At 34.8% G+C, this 19,793-nt stretch overlaps 1 long non-coding RNA gene and 1 pseudogene across 1 annotated transcript; both read right to left on the bottom strand.

Annotated features, from left to right (window-relative positions):
* Positions 1 to 7,595: 7,595 nt before the first annotated feature.
* On the bottom strand, positions 7,596 to 12,472 carry LOC114762026 (quinone oxidoreductase 1-like; annotated as a pseudogene).
* Positions 12,473 to 14,382: 1,910 nt separating this feature from the next.
* LOC114762027 (uncharacterized) lies at positions 14,383 to 17,358 on the bottom strand. The gene is made up of 2 exons (XR_003742213.1): positions 16,951 to 17,358; positions 14,383 to 16,676 (listed from the first exon to the last, which is right to left on the bottom strand). It is a non-coding gene; the product is annotated as an uncharacterized LOC114762027 (long non-coding RNA).
* Between the last annotated feature and the right edge of the window lie 2,435 nt (positions 17,359 to 19,793).

Raw genomic sequence — 19,793 nt, 5'->3', positions numbered from 1 at the left:
AACTCCTCCTTTCAGCTACCCTTGACTGAACCACTAGGGGTACTTGAACCAAAAATTACAACTTTGTTTTAATGCTTCCAACACTTGATCCTTTTGGTTTACCTTACACCATTTCTCATTTTAAGCAGCATGAAAGCCTTAAAACATTGAAAAACTCATCTTAGGGTTCATTCATTATCTTGGCCGAAATGAACATCCAAAGAAACAACCAAGAAAAATGCTTCAAAACAACCTATACTTACTTTCTTTTAATGCTTCCAATACTTGTTCCTTTTGGTTTACCTTACACCATTTCTCATTTTAAGCATCATGAAAGCCTTAAAACATTGAAAAACTCATCCTAGGGTTCATTCATCATCTTGGCCAAAATGAACATCCAAAGAAACAACCAAGAAAAAGTGTTTCAAAACAACCTATACTCACTTGCAACCACTAGGAGCTAACATGTTTTGATGTGTCTTAGCAAGTATGATCAACAAAACTTCCTTCCCCTCAAGATAACCAGTTCAGTCAACACCCAAAGAAGAGGAGAAACAGATTTTTCAACCATAGAAAGAAAGAAAACGAAGCAAGAACCTATGTAGAACCAAGAACTAACCTTAAATCCTTGGTTGTATGGTCAAAGATACTAGCTTTTCCTTGTTCCTTCTTCAAAACCCTCTCTTTTCTCTCCTTTCCTCCCTTGGCCAAACTAACATCTAAAAATGAGCAGGAGATGAGCTTGTTTAATGAGTCAAAATATCCCAACCACCCTCTTTAATGAGAATCCAAGTGTCATTACCCTCTTTAATCTTGCTTTCTCTTTCTTAATTAACAAAATCCAAATGAATTTAATTACCAAAAGTCAAGATCCTCTCTATTTGAGGAGTGACACTTGGCAAGTTCAAATCCTCTCCATTGAAAGCTTGACACATGGCTCAATATGATCCATTTGATTTGCAAGACACTAGTCTTGCTTCTTCAGTGTACTTTGGCTCTGAGTTTAACTTCCTTTCTATAATTACAGTAGTTTGGCCTCTGTAATTATTTTTTGTCAGATCCTTAATTTATTCTCCTCATTTTTATCTTCCCAATTTGCCCTCTTTGCCTCAAAATTAATTTCCCAATAATTAAATAAAAAGAAAAAATTAATTTCCTCCTCTTTAGGGATTTTTCCACTTTTCACAAATATTTGGGAAAATCTTGGATACTTGAGGGTCTTCTTTTAATTCTATAATCTCATATAATTCCTTGGGGTCTCGTAGGAATTTTCTTGGAATTTATTCTCCTTAAAAAATATTTATTTGGAATTTTCCAAATAAAATCCCTTAATTAGCCTAAATCACCCTTAAATTCTCTTGTAATTTCTCTAAGGCTAATTTGGTCATAAAACCAACTTTATAATTTCATATAACTCTCAAAGTATACTATACTCATTTTTCCTTTATTTTCTAAGGCTTGAAAATATTTTTCCTTATTTACATTTGACCAATTTTCCTTAATTAGTCAAATTCCTATAATTGGCTTGGAAAATTATGGTAATTATTTTCCATCAAAATTCTTCTACTTCTCCTTATCATTTTTAATCCTCAATAAATTTGAGAATATTTCTCATTTCTAATTATTATAATGCTGGATGTGACATTTACAAAGCTAGAACATTAATCCAAAATTAAGAGAAAAGGGTTAAGTTCAAGAAGGTTAGTCTTGAACTTTATTTAATTTCTTGGTCCTAATAGATTGTATGATCAATGTGACTATGTTTAGGACTTTGGAACATCTAAGAGGATTTTTGGTGATATTGACCGAACGCCCACATGGTTGGAAAGTCAAGGGAGTCAAAGGAAAAGTAAGAGGAAAGCTTGAAGTCTAAGGTAATGAACTTACCTATTGTCATTACTTGATGTTGTATGCTTCTGTGTTGCTGTGTACATGTTATTTGAATGTTATTGTGATATGTTTTAGTAGCTATAATTGCTATTCATGATAAGTAGATTATATCTCAATGGCCATGCATCAAGAAGTTAGCTTTGAGCATGCTAATATGTCACTAATTAACAAGAGAATAAACAAGTTGCGTGTAGTGCATTAGCATCCATCTAGCATGATTAATATGGTATTATTTGCTACTGAGATTCTCCTGAATCTCATCCCCTCCCTAACCAACCATTTAGGTCAATCAATGATGGGCAATAATGGCATGAGAAGCAAGGAGAAGAAAGTGGAGAATTATTGATGTTAATGAATGAGATTAATATTCAATATATAATTCTCCTATGTTATAAATTATGTTTATGAAAGTCCATGATATAATGTATGTATTTAGAATGACTATGGCATGAATGGAAATGTATGAGAATGAATGGGAAAGAATAAGCTCATTTTTCATATGCCAAAGAAATAAAAAGAATTAAAGTAAAGAGTGGTTAAAGGATAAAACGTAGGTTCTAAAGCAGTTAGTTTCAATCTCTAGTTTGACCAATGAAATGAATGAGTTAAGTCATAAAATTTGGCAGACTTATAATGCACATCTGAAGCTTTAAAATGAGAGATAGATCACCTTAATTGGATGTGTACACATAGAGATATGAATTTCTAAAGTTGAGGCACAGAATCTGAAAGTTCCAGATTTTACCAAATGAACAGTAATATTTATTAATTAAACTGTAGGAATTGGGCAAAGATAAGTCCAATTGGATATTTTTTTCCTTAAAGGAAATTGAAATTTTAGAACACCTACATATGATTTTTCTAGAATTAGTTGTGATTTTTCAAAGTTGTACTTGTAATATGAAAAACAGGCAATGAACAGTAAAATTCTAAAAATTATCGTCTAGATTGGAATTTTTAAGTTTCAGGCCATCCAAAGTGGTCCGAAATGGCTCTAAATGGATTCTACATATGATATAAGTAAGGTGTAACATACCCCATCAAAATGGTTTGTAACCTTTATTGACGATCACACACGAATGACTTGGGTTTACTTACTTAAAGAAAAATCTGTTGTTCCTACTATTTTTATGGAATTCTTTAACCTAGTCCAAAATCAGTTCCACACTATGGTTCAGGTTTTATACACTGATAATGGCACCAAGTATTTTAATCAACAACTTGACTCTTTTCTAAAAACAAATGGTATTTTCCATAACAGCTCTTGTCCTTATAGTCCACAACAAAACGGTGTTGCCAAACACAGAAATTAACATCTTCTTGAGATTACCTGAGCACTTCTATTCACGTATAATGTGCCTAAATTTTTTTTGGGGGATGCAATTCTTACAGCCACTCATTTAGTCAATCGCATGCCATGTCGCGTTCTCTCTTTTGTCTCTCCCTTAGACAAACTGCGTGAAACTTACTCTATTACTCATCTTGATCATTGCCTTCTACTTTGTGTCTTTAGTTGTTTTGTTTCCATTCATCTTTGTCACCCCCAATCAAAACTTGATCCTTGTGCTATTACGTGTATTTTTCTAAGGTATTTATCTTGTCAGAAAGGCTATAAGTGCTATGATCCCACTTCTAAGTGCCTCTTTGTTAGTCGTGATCTCTCTTTTTCTGAACATGAACTGTACTTTCTCACGTCTTCAATACAGGGGGAGAGTTGGAGTGAATTTAAGCTTGTAGAAAGTGTACTAAACCTATACCTCCAGTTCTTGGATGTGTACCTGAACCTATACCTCCAACTTAACTCGTTGGGTCTGTTAAACATACACTTACTCCTACTCTTCCCACTATTGCACAAGTGCCAAAGGTGGGGGGAGATAACACCAATAATAAATATCACAAGGTGTACACACAGTGAGATAAAAAAACTATAGAACTCAACATGCCCAGAGCCTTGCCAAAATCTGACTAAATGAAAGATTCTGAAACTGCTAGAGAAGTTAATGAGGAGGACCTACCTATTGCCTTGAGGAACAAGACCCGCTCTTATACCATGCATCCTATCCAAAAGTATGTATCGAATGCCACTCTATCTCATGATTATCATGCTTTTACTAGTAATCTTGATGAAATCAGAACACCTAACAATGTACATGAGTCACTTAAGCATCTTGAGTAGAAGAAGATAGTGATGGAAGAAATGATGGCATTAGAGAAGAATGAAACATGGGAAGTGGTTGATTTACCAAAAAGGAAGAAAATAGTTAGATGCAAGTGGGTCTTTACCTCGAAATATAATGCCGATGGCACACTTAAAAAGTTTAAGGCACGACTCGTGGCCAGGGGCTTCACTCAGACCTATGGGCTAGACTATATTGAGACATTTGCTCTAGTAGCAAAACTAAATACAATCAGAGTTCTACTATCAATATGTATATACATAAAAAGAGTTCTACTATTGATCGCAGCCAACTTAGATTGGCCATTACAACAACTGGATATTAAAAATGCATCTCTTAATAGAGAATTGAAAGAAGAAGTCTACATGACACTTCCTCCAGGTTTTGATAAAGGAAGACAAAATCAAGTTTGTAAGTTGAAAAAATCTTTGTATTGCTTAAAACAGTTCCCTAGGGTATGGTTTGATAAATTATCCAAAGTTCTAAAGGTTGAAGGCTATAGCAAAGTTTGTCAGATCATACAATGTTTTTCAAGAAGAATAAAGCACTAAAAGCAATTCTTATTGTCTACATGGATGACATTATTATTACAGGCGATGCTGTAACTGAGATAAATAGAATAAAGATAGCCTTAGATCAAGAGTTTAAGGTCAAAGATCTAGGAAAACTAAGGAACTTCCTTGGAATGGAGGTTGCACATTCAAAGAGGGGATTTTATGTCTCTCAACAAAAGTACATCCTTGATTTGCTAAAGAGACTAGTATGCTTGGTTGCAAACCAATTAAAACACCAAGAAGGGTCAAGAATGGAAGCATCAACCAAAGTAAGAAGAAAGCAACTACCAAAGAAGAGGCTGAGAAAGAAAAGAAACAACAAAAAGATGAGGAACCTGTGGATACTAGGAGGTACCAAAGATTAGTTGGAAAATTAATATATTTGTCACACACCAGACTTGCCATTGCTTTTGCAGTGAGTATAGCAAGTTAACATATACACTCACCTAGAAAGAAACACATGGATGCAGTCTATAGAATTTTTGAGGTATTTAAAAGGGACACCAGGAAGAGGACTCTTCTTCAAGAAATGTGAATCTAGAACGGTGGAAATTTACACCAATGTAGACTAGACAGGTGCTCTAAAGGATAGCAGATCAACATCCAACTATTGTACCTTTGTGTGGGCAATCTAGTAATATGACAGAGTAAGAAATAGAAAGTTGTATCTAAAAGTAGTGCAAAATCAGAATTGAGAGCATTAGCCCAAGGTATTATGGAGGGTCTCTGGTTGGAAAGAGTGGCAGAGGAAACAAGCCAATAAAACTATCTTGTGACAACAAGGCAGCTCTAAACATGGCTCTCAACCTAGTACAACATAGCAAAACAAAACATGTCAAAGTCGACTGACACTTGATTAGAGAAAAAGTAGAAGATGGAATCATGTGTTTGTCTTATGTGACCTCAAAGCAGCAACTTGCAAACATTCTTACAAAAGGTCTTCCTGAAGACTTGTTCAAAAACTTTATACACAAGTTGGACATGATTAGCATCTATAATCCAACTTGAGTAGGAGTGTAGTTAATATGTAAATATCTACTCCTAAAATCTTAGACAAATTGTAGGGGATTAGATTTAATTCAAATTATTCCTAGAATATCTCTTTGATAATTCTTGTAATCTCTCTCAATCTTCCTTCTATCTCTATATATACAATGTACAGCAACCCAGATCAATACAGTGAATATTTCATACATATCACGTCTATAGTAGTTTTAGCCACTACATTTGATTAGCAAAGATATTTTAAGAAAGGCAATACTTATAACTCGTTTCTTTAATATATTCAAACTAATCAACTAGCTCTTATATTGAGGACCAGAGGTAGTATTAATCTTCTTAGTCAAAAGAAAACATTGCAATAATTTTGACAGTTAATAATATTGCTCTAATAAATAATTTGTGATAACTAGAATCCTTGCAAAATAGTTCAAGGGCAAATATACCCTTTAATCCTTTAAAATATATCAACATCCTAAGGAAGAGAAAACAACAAAATCGGAAAGGTGAAGTAAAAGCAAGACAAATGAAAGAAGATGCATAATGTTTAAAACAATTTGATGCTAATGAATTCTTACAACCACAATTCTTTTTTAAAAAAACTAATTTTATAGTCCTTACAATTGTATCTAATTTTGAATGAAGTCCCTTAATTTTTTTTTCCTTCTGAATGAATCCTTGAAGTTATCTTAATTAAACATGTCAATCCTTCTCTCAAAAATCATTAGGTAAAATCATACTTTTTTGGTCTTATTTATAAATTACCTTCAGCATATTTTACACAGATCAAGAAAAACTTTATTGATTCTCATTTAAAACTTAATAATTTTTTAACTTTATTCCTATTTAATATACATTATACCCTATTAGAACAAAGTCAACAAAGTATTAAATGAATGGTAAAATTTTACATTCTTATGAAAATTTTTTCTCTCTACCATATAAGTAAAACCAAAAAATTGCTTCTTTTTCTATCTTATAAATAAGACCTGACGAGTAACACCTTCAGAGATGAGAAGTGTCTAACATGTGCTCCTCCCCTCGTCATCTGCACTGCAAAAGAGATTATCAAATCACCCTGTTTCTGCATTGTCATGAATCTTAGTGGAGAAAGACACCCCGTTCTGCAAAGGAATCGATTTTTTTCCATTAAGATATTTCATTTACACTTACTTTAATCATCTTCATTTTGTGTCCTAAAAACATAGTTGAACATAGCATTATTTTATGTGAATATATTTTCTTGTGATCGTATCTTACCTCTGCCTTCATAATACAATATAAACTCTTTCGCTATCGGAATATATAAAGGTAACTATGTCATAACAATTATGAAAAATGATTTTGCAACTGTTGGCTTCTAATATATAGTTTCCAAGAATGGTGTTATATATATATTTATATATATATATTTATATCATACGAATATAATGTTTCATATAATGCATCAAACTATATGTTGTTATCATCATATGTGATCAAACAATTCAATTTCCACATTCTCCCTCTAGAACTTTAGTTCAAAAATTCTAACATATCAATGATCGTGATAGATTTAAGGGGAAGGCCATCTCACACGGTGATCAATGGTAGAGCTTGGGGGAAGATTCTTCTCAAATTAAGATTCATGACAATGCAAAAATGGAGCGACTTAATGATCTCTTTTGCAGTGCAAATGACTAAGGGAGAAGGGAGAGACTATACACATGTCAGAGATAACTTCAAGGATTCAATAAAAAGGAAGAAAAAAAACTTGACAGACCTAATTAAAAACTAGATAATATTGTAAGGATTGCCAAATTAGTTTTTCCTTTTTTTTTTTGTATCAAAGTTCAAATGCAATGCTTGATCAAAGAATCTAACCCTTTCGTGATTGCAGAGAAATCATCCAATCCGCATCTTGTGCAACTGCACGTTGAAGTAGTGAAATTTTAATCCCTTAATTTAATCTATATTCAATAAATGCAAAACTAGAACTGTCCGTCAATCCAATCAGTTTCTTTTCTTAAAAATGCAACAAGTATGACACAATCAAATGAAAGATCAGAGATGACAAATGCTTAATTTACAGAAGAAAAACAACAGAAAGATGCACAGTCCAGAGATCAGTATGATGTATATGTACAAATCCAATACTTGCTTCCAAGAAAGATGCAAGTCTATACCCATAATTGGAGTGAGGATCTTCAACATATTAGCTTATGGTATAAACACAATAGAACCTGATGTCTTCCTATTTTCTAGGTCTGTGTGTGCTTTGGCTGCCTCAAATAATGGGTATGCATGATTGACTCTCACTTTCAAGAAGCCTGAAGCCACGTTAGCGAAAAGCTCTCCCGAAGCCTCCAGCAGCTCATCTCGAGTTACCACATAATGCATCAGTGTTGGCTGAGTCAAGAAGATAGATTTTGTAGCTACTGTAAATAATAGGACTGGGTCAGGTGTGCCTGAGGATTGCCCAAAACTTACCATGTACCCTCTGAGCTTCAGGCATGACAGTGATCCCTTTACAAATCAGAACATCCCTCTTTATTCAGGAACTTCCTCATGAGACTTTCGTAATAGGAAAAAAGTACAAGCATATATAACCTTCAACTCTAGGTCATTTGGAAACACATCCCTAAGCTTAACACGATACTCGCTCTGTTCTTTTTATAAGGAATAATTAACTGAATCACATTGATAAAAAAGTTAGTTAAAATTGGTTCGAAGAAATAAAAATGTAAAAATTATAACTATTTTTCCCAAGAATACCCTTATTTATGGGGGAGAGAACAAGAAAATTATTAAAATAAAAAACATTCTGGAAGAGAGAGAAAGTGTGGTGGAAAGAATGCTTCAGGGCCTATGATAATAAATGTGTTGATATTAAAATGAGTAATTAAATGGGCAGAAAAATGGGAATCAACAGAGCAAAATTTGATACATCCTTTAAATTTCTCCCATAAATAGGAACAAGCCATAGGTGGTAGTTGTTTTTTATTTTAAAAAAAAATAGAGGGAGTACTACGTACCAGCTACCAAAGCCCAATTGGTATTACTGGAATGGCATTCTTCCTTACAAAACATTGTATAATGTACAACAACACTAACAATAGCATTTTAAGTGTTTAGTATTGTATATTTTCGTCCACCTTAATTTCTACTCAACTAACTAATGTTGAAATTCTAACTGGAGTAAAAGTGGATTAAGTTTACCGATATTACCTCAAAGGTATCCTTTTCTATACCACATCAACTCCATTGTCTGAAGTGATATCATTAACACGAGCAACAAAATGCTCTTCCACATAGATAATAGCATGATGGCACCCATCCTTCTTGGCTTGAGCTGCCTTCTCTTTGTTTGATACAGTTCCTATAACAGTTGCACCAAGAGCGCTTGTCCACTGGCACAATAGGGATCCAACTCCACTAGCTGCTGCATGAACAAGAATTATGTGATCAGGTTCAACCTACACAAAATTTTGGCAATGTCAATGTTTTGTGTATGTTATAATCATTCAATTTGGGAAAAGTTATAAAGAAATATGTCTAGGCAGTTGAATAAAGCAGGCCTCTTAGGAACAAGACACTATGACAAGATATGATGGTAACAAAAATACGGAGAGAATAGCAATAATCTTATGAGATATTTAGTTGAAGTCATCACAATACACAAAGGGAATCAGTTGAAGAATATTTTTTTGAGTAAACTAGTGATGAAGTTCTCACAAACTTACTTTTTCTCAATTTAATTTTCCAAAGACAAACCTCTACATGCTAGTCCTTATAGTTAACACTGCTCCCAATTTATCCTATAGATATTTCAAGCACTCTATGAAATGCTCAATCTTTGGGGACCAAATTGAGAGGAGCATGATCTCTCTAAAACTATATCATTTATTTACTTTTTTTTTTCCCGTTTTCTTCTATAACAGTAGCGGATGACTATCTACTATTCTTAATTAGTGCTTTTGGCATGACATGGTAAAAATCCTTTTGGCATACCAACCTGTAAATTAAGATGGTAGCTATACTGTGGAAATCCGGGAGATTATGGGATGCAAATAAACAGATATTATTTGCTATTGTTTCATTCCTTATTTGATTGATTCTTTTACTGTTGCAAACATAGGCAATTATAGGCTTTTATTATACTTTATGACCCTTTAATTCGTCTCCTAGGATAGTCTTCTACAGCTCCTATAAATCTCTCTATAGCTTAGTATTCAAAGAGCAATAACATATACATACGGTATTTTTTCCCACGCACTTCTAAAAAAGTAGGTGGGGGGAGGGGGCACAAGATTAGACGTTTGCTATGAAAGTTGGTGACAAAATCTATAAATACTGTAATAATAAATTTAACCATTGATTTATATATGTGTACACGTGTTAGGGCAAGATTTATGCTACAAATAGAAAGCTGTAACTACTAAGAAAAAATAGTTTTACAAGATTAATCTTTCTCCTTCTTTTTAATATTATAGTACTTACTTAAAATATTAAAATCCATTCCAGACTAAACATGGCATCCAATATCACTAATATGAACTGGTTCAATTTTTGGCATCACTGGCATTGTTAAGGTTAAACAAAAGACTGTAATAATCGGGGGTTAAGTAAGTCATACCGAGCTTACATAGAAAATACTAATCTAATATGACGCAGATGACCTGCAGAAGCTCAGTCTACCAAAGTAGGCATATAAAATCTGAAAATCAAATGCACAAATATTTGAGAAAAAACATTAGTACCATCAATTGGCTTGCTTGGTGACATTTTTATCAAACTATCACGTGAAATATTCATAGTGTTCTTAATTAATCATTATGTAAATACTAGACTGATGCTACACAAGCTTTGAAGAAGCTAATTGATTAAAAAAAATCTGACTCAAAGAAAAATGGGTTTTTGCTAGTCATAGATTACTCATAAAGTATTCATCTTAGAAGACCCAGATGAACCGGGGAAGCCTGGTGTACCAAAGTAGGCATAGAAAATCTGAGACTTAAACAAATAAATACTTAAGTAAAAACATTGGTATCATCAATTGACTCCCTCAATGATACTTTTATCAAACTACTACTTGAAGCGTTGATATCGTCCCTAATTCATCATTCATCAATCTACAAATAGTAGAATGATAATACACAAGCTTTTGAGAAGCTAACAGATAGAAAAAGAAATGAGCGAGACTAGAACAAAATGATGTTACTCTAGGTATTCATATCTAATGAATATTTGTTTTTCGAAAGGGATAAAAGAACGGTTGAAGAAAATGTATATGCTTACACTATAATGTAACTAAATAATGCATGAACAAGCATGAATCTCATATCATAAAAGAAAAACAACTTTGAAACAATGCCGGAGTAAAAATTGAACAGTCATGCCTTTTAATAAGACAGATGCCCCATTAACTGGGTCAATATATATATTGGCCATGAGTGACCCAAGAGTGACCATGGCATTTTTATAACAACAAATGAGAAATTTCAAGCAGCAATATATATACACATATGGATGCACACCTTGGAATGTTTTAGTACCACTCATCAATTACAATGACAAATAAGGATAATCAAAATTATTATAATGACAAATAAGTATAATCAAAATTAAGGGAAAACCTAGAGTGCAGGGCAACGAGGGTGCTTTGTAAACTCCTTTTTCGAAAGGAGATATCAATGAGGTTAATCCTAATTGTTCTATTCTTCACATGGACCTCAGCTTCTTTTGGTACTCTAATTTCCACATCCTCCCACTTTAGGACCTATCATCATTAGGCATAGACATAAAATAAAAAGAATGAAGTGGCCCAAAGAAGTTATGTAACTAAACCACAAGCCAACAATGCGTATATGAAAATTAACAATCAAATGACCATAACCGCATAAGACAATCATACGAGCAGAAATTAGTAACACCTAAAGTTCAGATATTTGCATGAAAAAATCTTGTGAAGATTATCTTCACTTCTAACATAGAAAGATGACGTAACTGTAGTCATAACTCAACTAGAATATTGCATGGAATTTAAAATGAAAAGTTAAAACAAACAAAAAACCAAGGTTGAGTGACTAATGGAACATAGTTAAAATAAAAAGAGAAAAGATATTTAAAATATCAAGTAAATAATAGTTCAGAGATTCTCTTGCCAAAATTCTAATGAATTGCTCTTGATGAGAACCTCTCAATGATGACTACTTTCACTGACAGTTTCATGTTATTAATCATAGAAAAATAGGGGGAAATTACTTAAAAAGTAAGGCTTTTATCGTCAGTTAACTAGACAGTGTCTTTGTCAGATAGATTGAGGAAGAAAAGTGCCCAGATATACTACTAGTAATGGTGCATAAAAAAGAAGAAAGCGATAAGATAATGAATGGATGACCCCAATGCTTTAGGCAACAATAGCGAAGTTATAGTCTAATTTCATGAATTTAGTTTTCCAAAATCATTTTTCCAAAATTATTGTCCTTCAATCGAATAATTGTTCGCCATTGCAAAAAAATCTATTCGCTACCATGTTCGCCTGAGACTCTGAGAGGACAATTCATGAACAATGATAGCATTGACCACTTATTATGCTGTGTAGAAAAGATATAAAAGGAAAAACATAGAACTGTTGAGTACCACATTGCTATATAATCCTCACAAAATGACTGCCCAAAATACAGTTACTGATTATAGATGATTAGGAAAACACAATCAAGAAGAAGAAGAGTCAAAAAGAGAAACCTCATGTCCTCCCAACTCATGAACTCTAATAGCTTTCACCATTCTCGTTGGTGAAAGTCAAGCTTCTACGGTAGGGTTCTAAAGATGTTTTGCTGAAAGAAGAAACTAATAAATCTTGGAGTCGAGAAGAACAGAAGTAGAGGCTGCTCCAATGACCCAAATTCTGTGAAAGAAAATTGGAATTTGGAAGAAAATGGAACTTCAGAATCAGTTTTGACAGTTAAGTTCGTAATAGAAGTTAAAAGGGCCAGTGGCAGTGGCAGTGGTATTAGATGGTTTGTCTTTCTGAAGCTATACAGAGACCTCGCCAAAGTATACTTTTTTTTAACATCTTTCGATATTTATTTAAATAATTTTATAATCTCAAAAAAAAAGGATGATTAATAATAAAATTTAGAGTTATTATAGTTTTTATTAACTGAAATTTAAGCCTATTTTGATTTTAATCTCTCAAATTTCAAATTCATAATTTTAGTCCCTAGAATTTAATTCATCTTAAATATTAATCCCTAGAGGTGTAATAGTGCTAAAATCTACTAAAGTGTCATAAATAGCACTAAACTGGTGATATAAACTCAGCAAATGTTACCTAGCTAGATATTATATAGATAATAGAAGGGAAAAAAAAGAACAAGTCCTAAAAATGTGGCTCTTTAGCCTCCTGTTTTTTTTCTTCCTTATTATTTGTTTTTAGGAGTTATTCACTGCACCGCACTCTGTTAGTTACACAAAATCCAATTAGGTATCATTTGGTAAGTCCACATCATTGCTGTTAATGTTGTTGATGACACTTTAGCAAATTTTAATACCATTGCATCGTCAAGGATTAATGTTTTAAGACATATAAAATTTTAGGAATTAAAACCAAGGATTTGAAATTTGAGAGACCAAAATCAAAATTAGATCAAATTTCATTAACTCAAAATTATATTAACCTTAAAGTTTACTCCCTCTGTCCCTTATTATAATATTGGTTTAAGAAAACTGTTAAAAATTAGTTAAAAGTCATAAATATATTGAAAATGTAACTTTTTTCCTAAGTATGCCCTTATTTATAAGTGGGTAGGTGTGAGAGAAAAAAATAGGAGAGAGCACATAGGAAAAAGATAATGAGAAATAGTATATTAATTAAGGGTAAAGTGAGTAAAAATGTATTTATTATTTAGACAAACACAAAGGAGATCTTATAAATAGAGACAAACTAATTCAAAAAATTAGATCTTATAAGTAACAGAGGAGTATATACTTATATTTCATCATCTCCATAGCAACATCATAACCGCAAATATTCTCTCAAGTCTACTTGCTTATTTAGAGAAAGCTTACAGAACTAGAGGGGTATTAAGATTTTAAGAAGCTCAATTTATCCCTCACTTAGAGTTGGTAATATGAGTTTGGCTTGCAAGTCCAACCTACCAAAAATAACAAGTTAGAATTAGTTAAAAACCAACCCACTTGGAAGCGAGTCTTTGATATTATTTCTTTGATATTTTTAATGAAGTATTTTAAGGAAGAATAAGAATTTTGTTAAATTTTTTTGTATATTACACGATATAAAAATATAAAAAATATATAACAAAACAAATAAATGTAGTGGGTTGGTGGATCAGCCGATCACGGTGGGTTAGGATTGGCTAAAAGTCAGCCCACCTAGAAACTAGCATTTTAAACCTGCATTGTATGAGTTGAACTCAGTATAGGCCATCTCACAAGCCACATATTGCCCTGTATTATTACCACATTTACTCTCACCTATTATATATGGATCACTTTCTTCTCTTTTTTAAAAATTAATAAGAAAATTTTAATGCCGGTCAAAAAAATTTTAATGCTATTAAATTGGCACTAAACATTTACTCCCTATGGATAGGAGAAGAGCTCAACAAATCCAATCCAAGTATTATATAATTTTCAATCTAAATGTTCCATATAATGTCAAAACGCAGCTATCAAATTTTACTAGAATTAAATTCTCTTCAAGAGAAGGTAAATAAATTAGAACTTGGATTGATCCAAGAAGATATAGGCTAGTATAAACCCGAGAGGGGGAGAGAGAGAGAGTAATTTTGGACTTTATTCAACTAAGCATCATTGATACAACTCAGTCCTATTTTATAAGCTTATAGAACTTACTCTTAATCTTGCTTGACAAAATAACCAAATCTGTTACCACTGTGACCCACTAGCTATTAAATCTAAATGACACATATCAAATATTCCCTCCCCCTAAAAAATAACCTTGTCTACAAGGATTGAATGAGAAGGAGGAGCTGTAGTTGGAAAACCTGAAAATTGTTGTCGTATAAAGGCTAAGTCTTCCCAAGTGGCATCCTCTCGTTGAGAGTGGCGCCATTGAACCAACATCTGGGTAACTGGTTGATTGCCACGTTTAACTAATTTTTGCCCAAGCAAGGCAAAGGGTTCCATAGAATACCCATCATCATCCACAAGTGGCAGAGTTGTGCTAACCTGAATGCCAACTCAAGGAGCGCGCTTCAAAAGAAAAATGTGGAACACTGGATGTACCCAAGTATTATCAAGCAACTTCTACTCATATGCTACTTTCCCGATTCGTTTAACTACTTCAAGAGGCCCAAAATATCTTGTTGCGAGCTTATGTAAGGAAAAATTATTAATGAGATTCTTCCGGAAAGGACGAAGCTTGAGGAATACCCAATCTCCCACAGTAAAAACGCGCTCAAAAACAATGTTTGTTTGCTTGCTGAACCATCCTATTTTGAGCTTTCAACAGATGACACTTCAAGAGTTGCGTGGTCAGCTCCCTTGAGAGGCACTCCTTGTCCACAACCTCATCATTGGAATCACTCGGTAAATAAGGAAGATGGTTTAGAGGCGACACACTGTAGACAACTTGAAATGGTATCATTCCAATAGCAGAATGATAACTGGTATTGTACCAAAGCTCAGCAAGAGGAAGCCATTTAGCCCATTGCTTGGGAAAATCTTCGGTCAGACATCTCAAGTAACATTCTAAGCATCTATTAAGAACTTCTGTTTGACCATTAGATTGTGAGTGATAGGCTGAAGAGTATTTAAGTATCACCCCATAAAGCCTAAATAACTCTCACTAAAATTTCCCACAAAATATGGGATCTCTGTCAATCACTATAGATTTAGGGAACCTATGCAGTTTAACTATATTATCCGTAAAGAGATGAGCTACTTTCAATGCAGTAAACAGGTGCTTAAGGGCAACAAAATGTGCAGCCTTACTTAAGCAATCTGCTACCACCATGATAGTCATTTTAGAATAGGATTTAGGGAGCCCACCGATGAAATCCATAGATAGATCAGACCAAATGTGATCTGGAATAGGTAATGGTTAGAGTAGACCGAGTGAAGCCATTGTCTTGGTCTTAAAGTGTTGACAAGTGATGCAGTTGCGAACGAATTCCCTAACATCTCGTTCAAGGCCCTTCCAATAAAAAAATGGAACAAATACGCTGATAAGTGGGTGTGACTCCAGAGTGGCCTCCAATAGCGTCAGCATGAAAATAAGTCAATAACTCATGGCGTAATCCTCTATCCGCACCAATAACCAATTTCCCCTTCCTCGTGAGAAGCTCGGCTGACCAACAATAATGAGAGTAGGAAGAAGAGTCCTGCTCAAGCTCCTTAATCAACTTCTGAACGTGCTTATTTGAAACCCATGAGCTCTTAACTCTGGCATATAAATCAAAAGAGAGGAAGGTAATCATAGCAACAGAAGCATCAAACTACTGGGACAACACATCAGCAACTACATTATCACTGCCTTTGTGATATTCAATCTCATAAGATAAACCCCACAATTTATTTAACCACTTAAACTGATCAGCAGAGACAGATTTTTGTTCTAATAAATGCTTAAGCAGGAAATGATCTGTTTGAATTATAAATGAACAACCCATTAAATAAGGTCTCTATTACTTGACTGCAAAAACAATAGCCAACAATTCAAGTTCATATACTGATAACACCTTCTTCCTTGGACTGAATGCTTTACTGGCGAAGGCCAATGGGTGACCCAACTGAGAAAGAACTGTGCCTATTCCCAAACCAGATGCGTCTGTTTCAATGACGAATTGCTCGTCAAAATGAGGTAAGGCTAAGACTGGAGGAGAAGTCATAGCCTTCTTGGGGGCGGAAAAAGCTTTCTCAGCATCCAGAGACCACAAGAATTTCCTCGAACCCTCAACATAACAGTCAACGGTTGACATATAAAAGCATCATTCTAGATAAACCGATGGTAATACCCAGTTAGGCCTAAGAAACTCCGTAAAGCTTTTAATAGAAGTGGGAGTAGGCCAAGAAGAAATAGCGATAAGCTTCTGAGGATCAGCTCACACACCTTCAACAGAGATTAAATGACCTAAGTAGTCAACCAAGGTTACAGTAAAAATACATTTACTCTTCTTTGCAAACAACCTGTGCTTTCGGAAAACAATTAGAGTCTCAGTTAGATGTAACAAATGCGAATCCCAATCTCTGCTATAAACTAATATATAATAAAAAAAACTAAGATGAATTTTTGCAAAAATGATTTAAAGACTGAATTCATTAACCTCGGAAATATGGCTAGTGTATTGCTTAATCCGAATGGCATAACAACAAATTCGTAATACCCTTCATGTGTTCTAAATGCTGTCTTGTGAATATCATATGGATGTGTGCGAATCTGATTGTAGCCAGAGCGAAGATCCAACTTAGAGAAGTAAGAGATGCCATGCAATTCGTTTAGCAACTCTTCGATGAGAGGAATAGGAAACTTGTTCTTGATTGTACTTTCATTAAGGCGCTGATAATCAATGCAAAAACAACATGAACCATCTTTTTTATGTACCAGCACCACTGGAGCCGTAAAAGGACTCTAACTAGGCCGAATAACCCCCGTTCTTAACATCTGCTAAACTTGCTTCTCAATCTCGTCCTTCTCGAGTGGTCTGTATCGATAAGGCTTGCAACTAATCGTTTATCATCCTTCAAATAGATCTGATGTTCAAAAGCATGGGGAAGGGGAAATGTGGTCGGAGCTTCAAAAATATCAGCAAAAGAGTCGAGCAAGGTATCGAGTTTCTCCTGGCAGCTAGGGGATAACGGTTGAAGATGTACCAAATGGACAAAAGCGGTATCCATACTGGGTCCAATTTGTAACAAAAATAAATGCTGGGCATATTCAAATCACCGTAATCTAGCAGGGCCTCAGAAGGACCCTTGTGAATAGAATGCAATCCATGCCATTCATGAAGTTGATTATTCAAATAGAATGCCATTTAATGAGCCTCCATGTTCAAAATGATGCGGCCCAAATGACAAAGCCATTGAGCTCCCAAAATAAGATTGAATTGGCCCAAGTTCATGATGAAAAAATCATTAGAGAAGGAAGAATTGTTCATTGGCCACGTTAAATTTTAACAATACTTATCTATCAACATCGACTGTCCACCAGCAACACCCATACGCAGAGTTTGACCCTGAACAACCGGTAAATGTAAGCACTTCGCAATGGAAGTATTAACCATATTTTGTGTACTGCTAGTGTCAATAAGAACCACCACATAGCATTTCTTGATGAATCCTTCGATCAATAATGTTGACGTACCCTTACTACCCAAAACAACATTGATAGTTGTAGAGGGAAGAGAAGACTCAGAATCAAGAACGTCCGTCATATCGACAAAAGTGTCATCATCGGTCTCTTGGATTACCAACATCATAACCTGTTATTCTTTGCATTTGTGAGACATGGTGTATTTATCATTACACCAATAACAAAGCCCTCTCCACCGGCGGTCTTCCATCTCTTTCTTGGATAATGACAGGGTCGGTTTCTTAATAGAAGACGAAGAAGAAGCGGTAGATGGCTAAGGTAATGTCAACTTAGGACTCTGCATAGAAGAAGAAGGACAAAAAGAAGAAGGTGTAGGTGTATTAAAAGAAGCAGAAACATGAGGACAAAAAGATGCATTTGTAGAGCACCAGGCATTGATGGTTCGTTCTTGGATCTGAGCCATTTGTATCATCACAGAAAGACTTGTCACTTTAAAAGCATCGACTCCTGCTTGGATGTCTGATCGTAGACCACCAAGGAAACAATCCATGGCAACTTTCTCAGGAATATCAATATCAGCCAGCAATTCATCAAACTCTTCAATATACTCATCAACTGTAGTCACCTAACATAAATGCTTCAGCTGGACCATTGGATTTGTAAGAAAATGGGCCAGTCCACCCTTGGTGGATTGGACCCAAGCCCAGTGTCATTTGGGGTCCTGGTGTAAATCACAAAACATATGGGTCCTTAACTGCAATTTTAGCCTTTTTTATATGATTGGCAAAAACGGAGGGAACAGTTACGGAGGAGGCAGTTTTTCTGTTTTTTGAACATTTGGAACGTGCAGTTAAGTGGGAACCGGATGGTCAGTTGGACGCACGACTACAGTTTCCTTTTCTCTCCAAAAACTCCTTCCTCTGTTCTCTCTTCTTCACTTTCTCCCAGTGTGTATTTGCTGTGTCTCCCAAATCCGACTCCGTCACTGTGATCGGACTTCCGCGTGGCAACCTGATTACACCGTAGACTCCAGGTATGCCCGAAAACCTACATTGGTATCAGAGCATGTGTTTTTTCCTATTGATTCAGTGGCCTGCGTTTTCATATCAGTATTTTTTTCTGATTGTTCGGTCTGAGTAACTTGTGATTTGCTTCAATATATTATGCAAATCCTCCATTTTACTTTCAATATGATAGTTTTCGTGTCTTATATTTATGTTTAGACATACTGGGTTGCTTCTTTGCCTCTGTGAAGATCGTTTTACACTGATATTCTTTTGGCCGTACGGTTCTCGTTTTTGAGTTTGCTTAAAATCAAGTTTTTAGGTTTCAAAATTTATCCCATTGCGTAGAACTCGAAAAAACGAAGAAAATGATATAAAGTAGGCTAAAAACGGACACCGGACGGCGGAGATACGGAGGAGAGAAGAAAGCGGGTCCGACGGGTCCGTCGGACCCGACCCGGTTGCAGAAGCCGGGTCAAGACGACCCGGCTGGAGGTTGAAGGAGACCCTCCAGGGGCCAAAACGGCGTCGTTTTGGCCCCTCCTGTAAAAAAAAAAAAAAAAAAAAAGGGGGTATTTACTGGGCTGGACGTAGGTCCAGCCCAGACCAAAAAAAAAAAAAAAAAAAAAAATGAAAGGTTGTCATGGGCTGGAGGCAGGATCCAGCCCAGACCAAAATAATTTTTTTTTTTAAAAAAAAAAAAAAGAAGAGGAATTTGAAGGGAACCGGTTGGGCCGAAATGGACCCAAACCCAACCGGTCCAAATACTTTAAAAAAGTACTTATATAAAATCCTTGATAGGACATGATGATTGTTGTTAGTATCTGTGTGATGGGAGGTACAAACGTATTCTCCTGATCATGGATCTAGTAATTTCATTATTTACTGATTGAGGATAATATAGGCACATTAC

The sequence above is a fragment of the Neltuma alba genome, unplaced genomic scaffold, assembly GCF_004799145.2.
Source record: "Neltuma alba isolate B1F8T4 unplaced genomic scaffold, ASM479914v2 tig00011174_pilon, whole genome shotgun sequence".
Taxonomy (NCBI): Eukaryota; Viridiplantae; Streptophyta; class Magnoliopsida; order Fabales; family Fabaceae; genus Neltuma; species Neltuma alba.
Note: the sequence above shows the minus strand (reverse complement) of the source record. Positions and strands in the feature narration are given on the sequence as shown.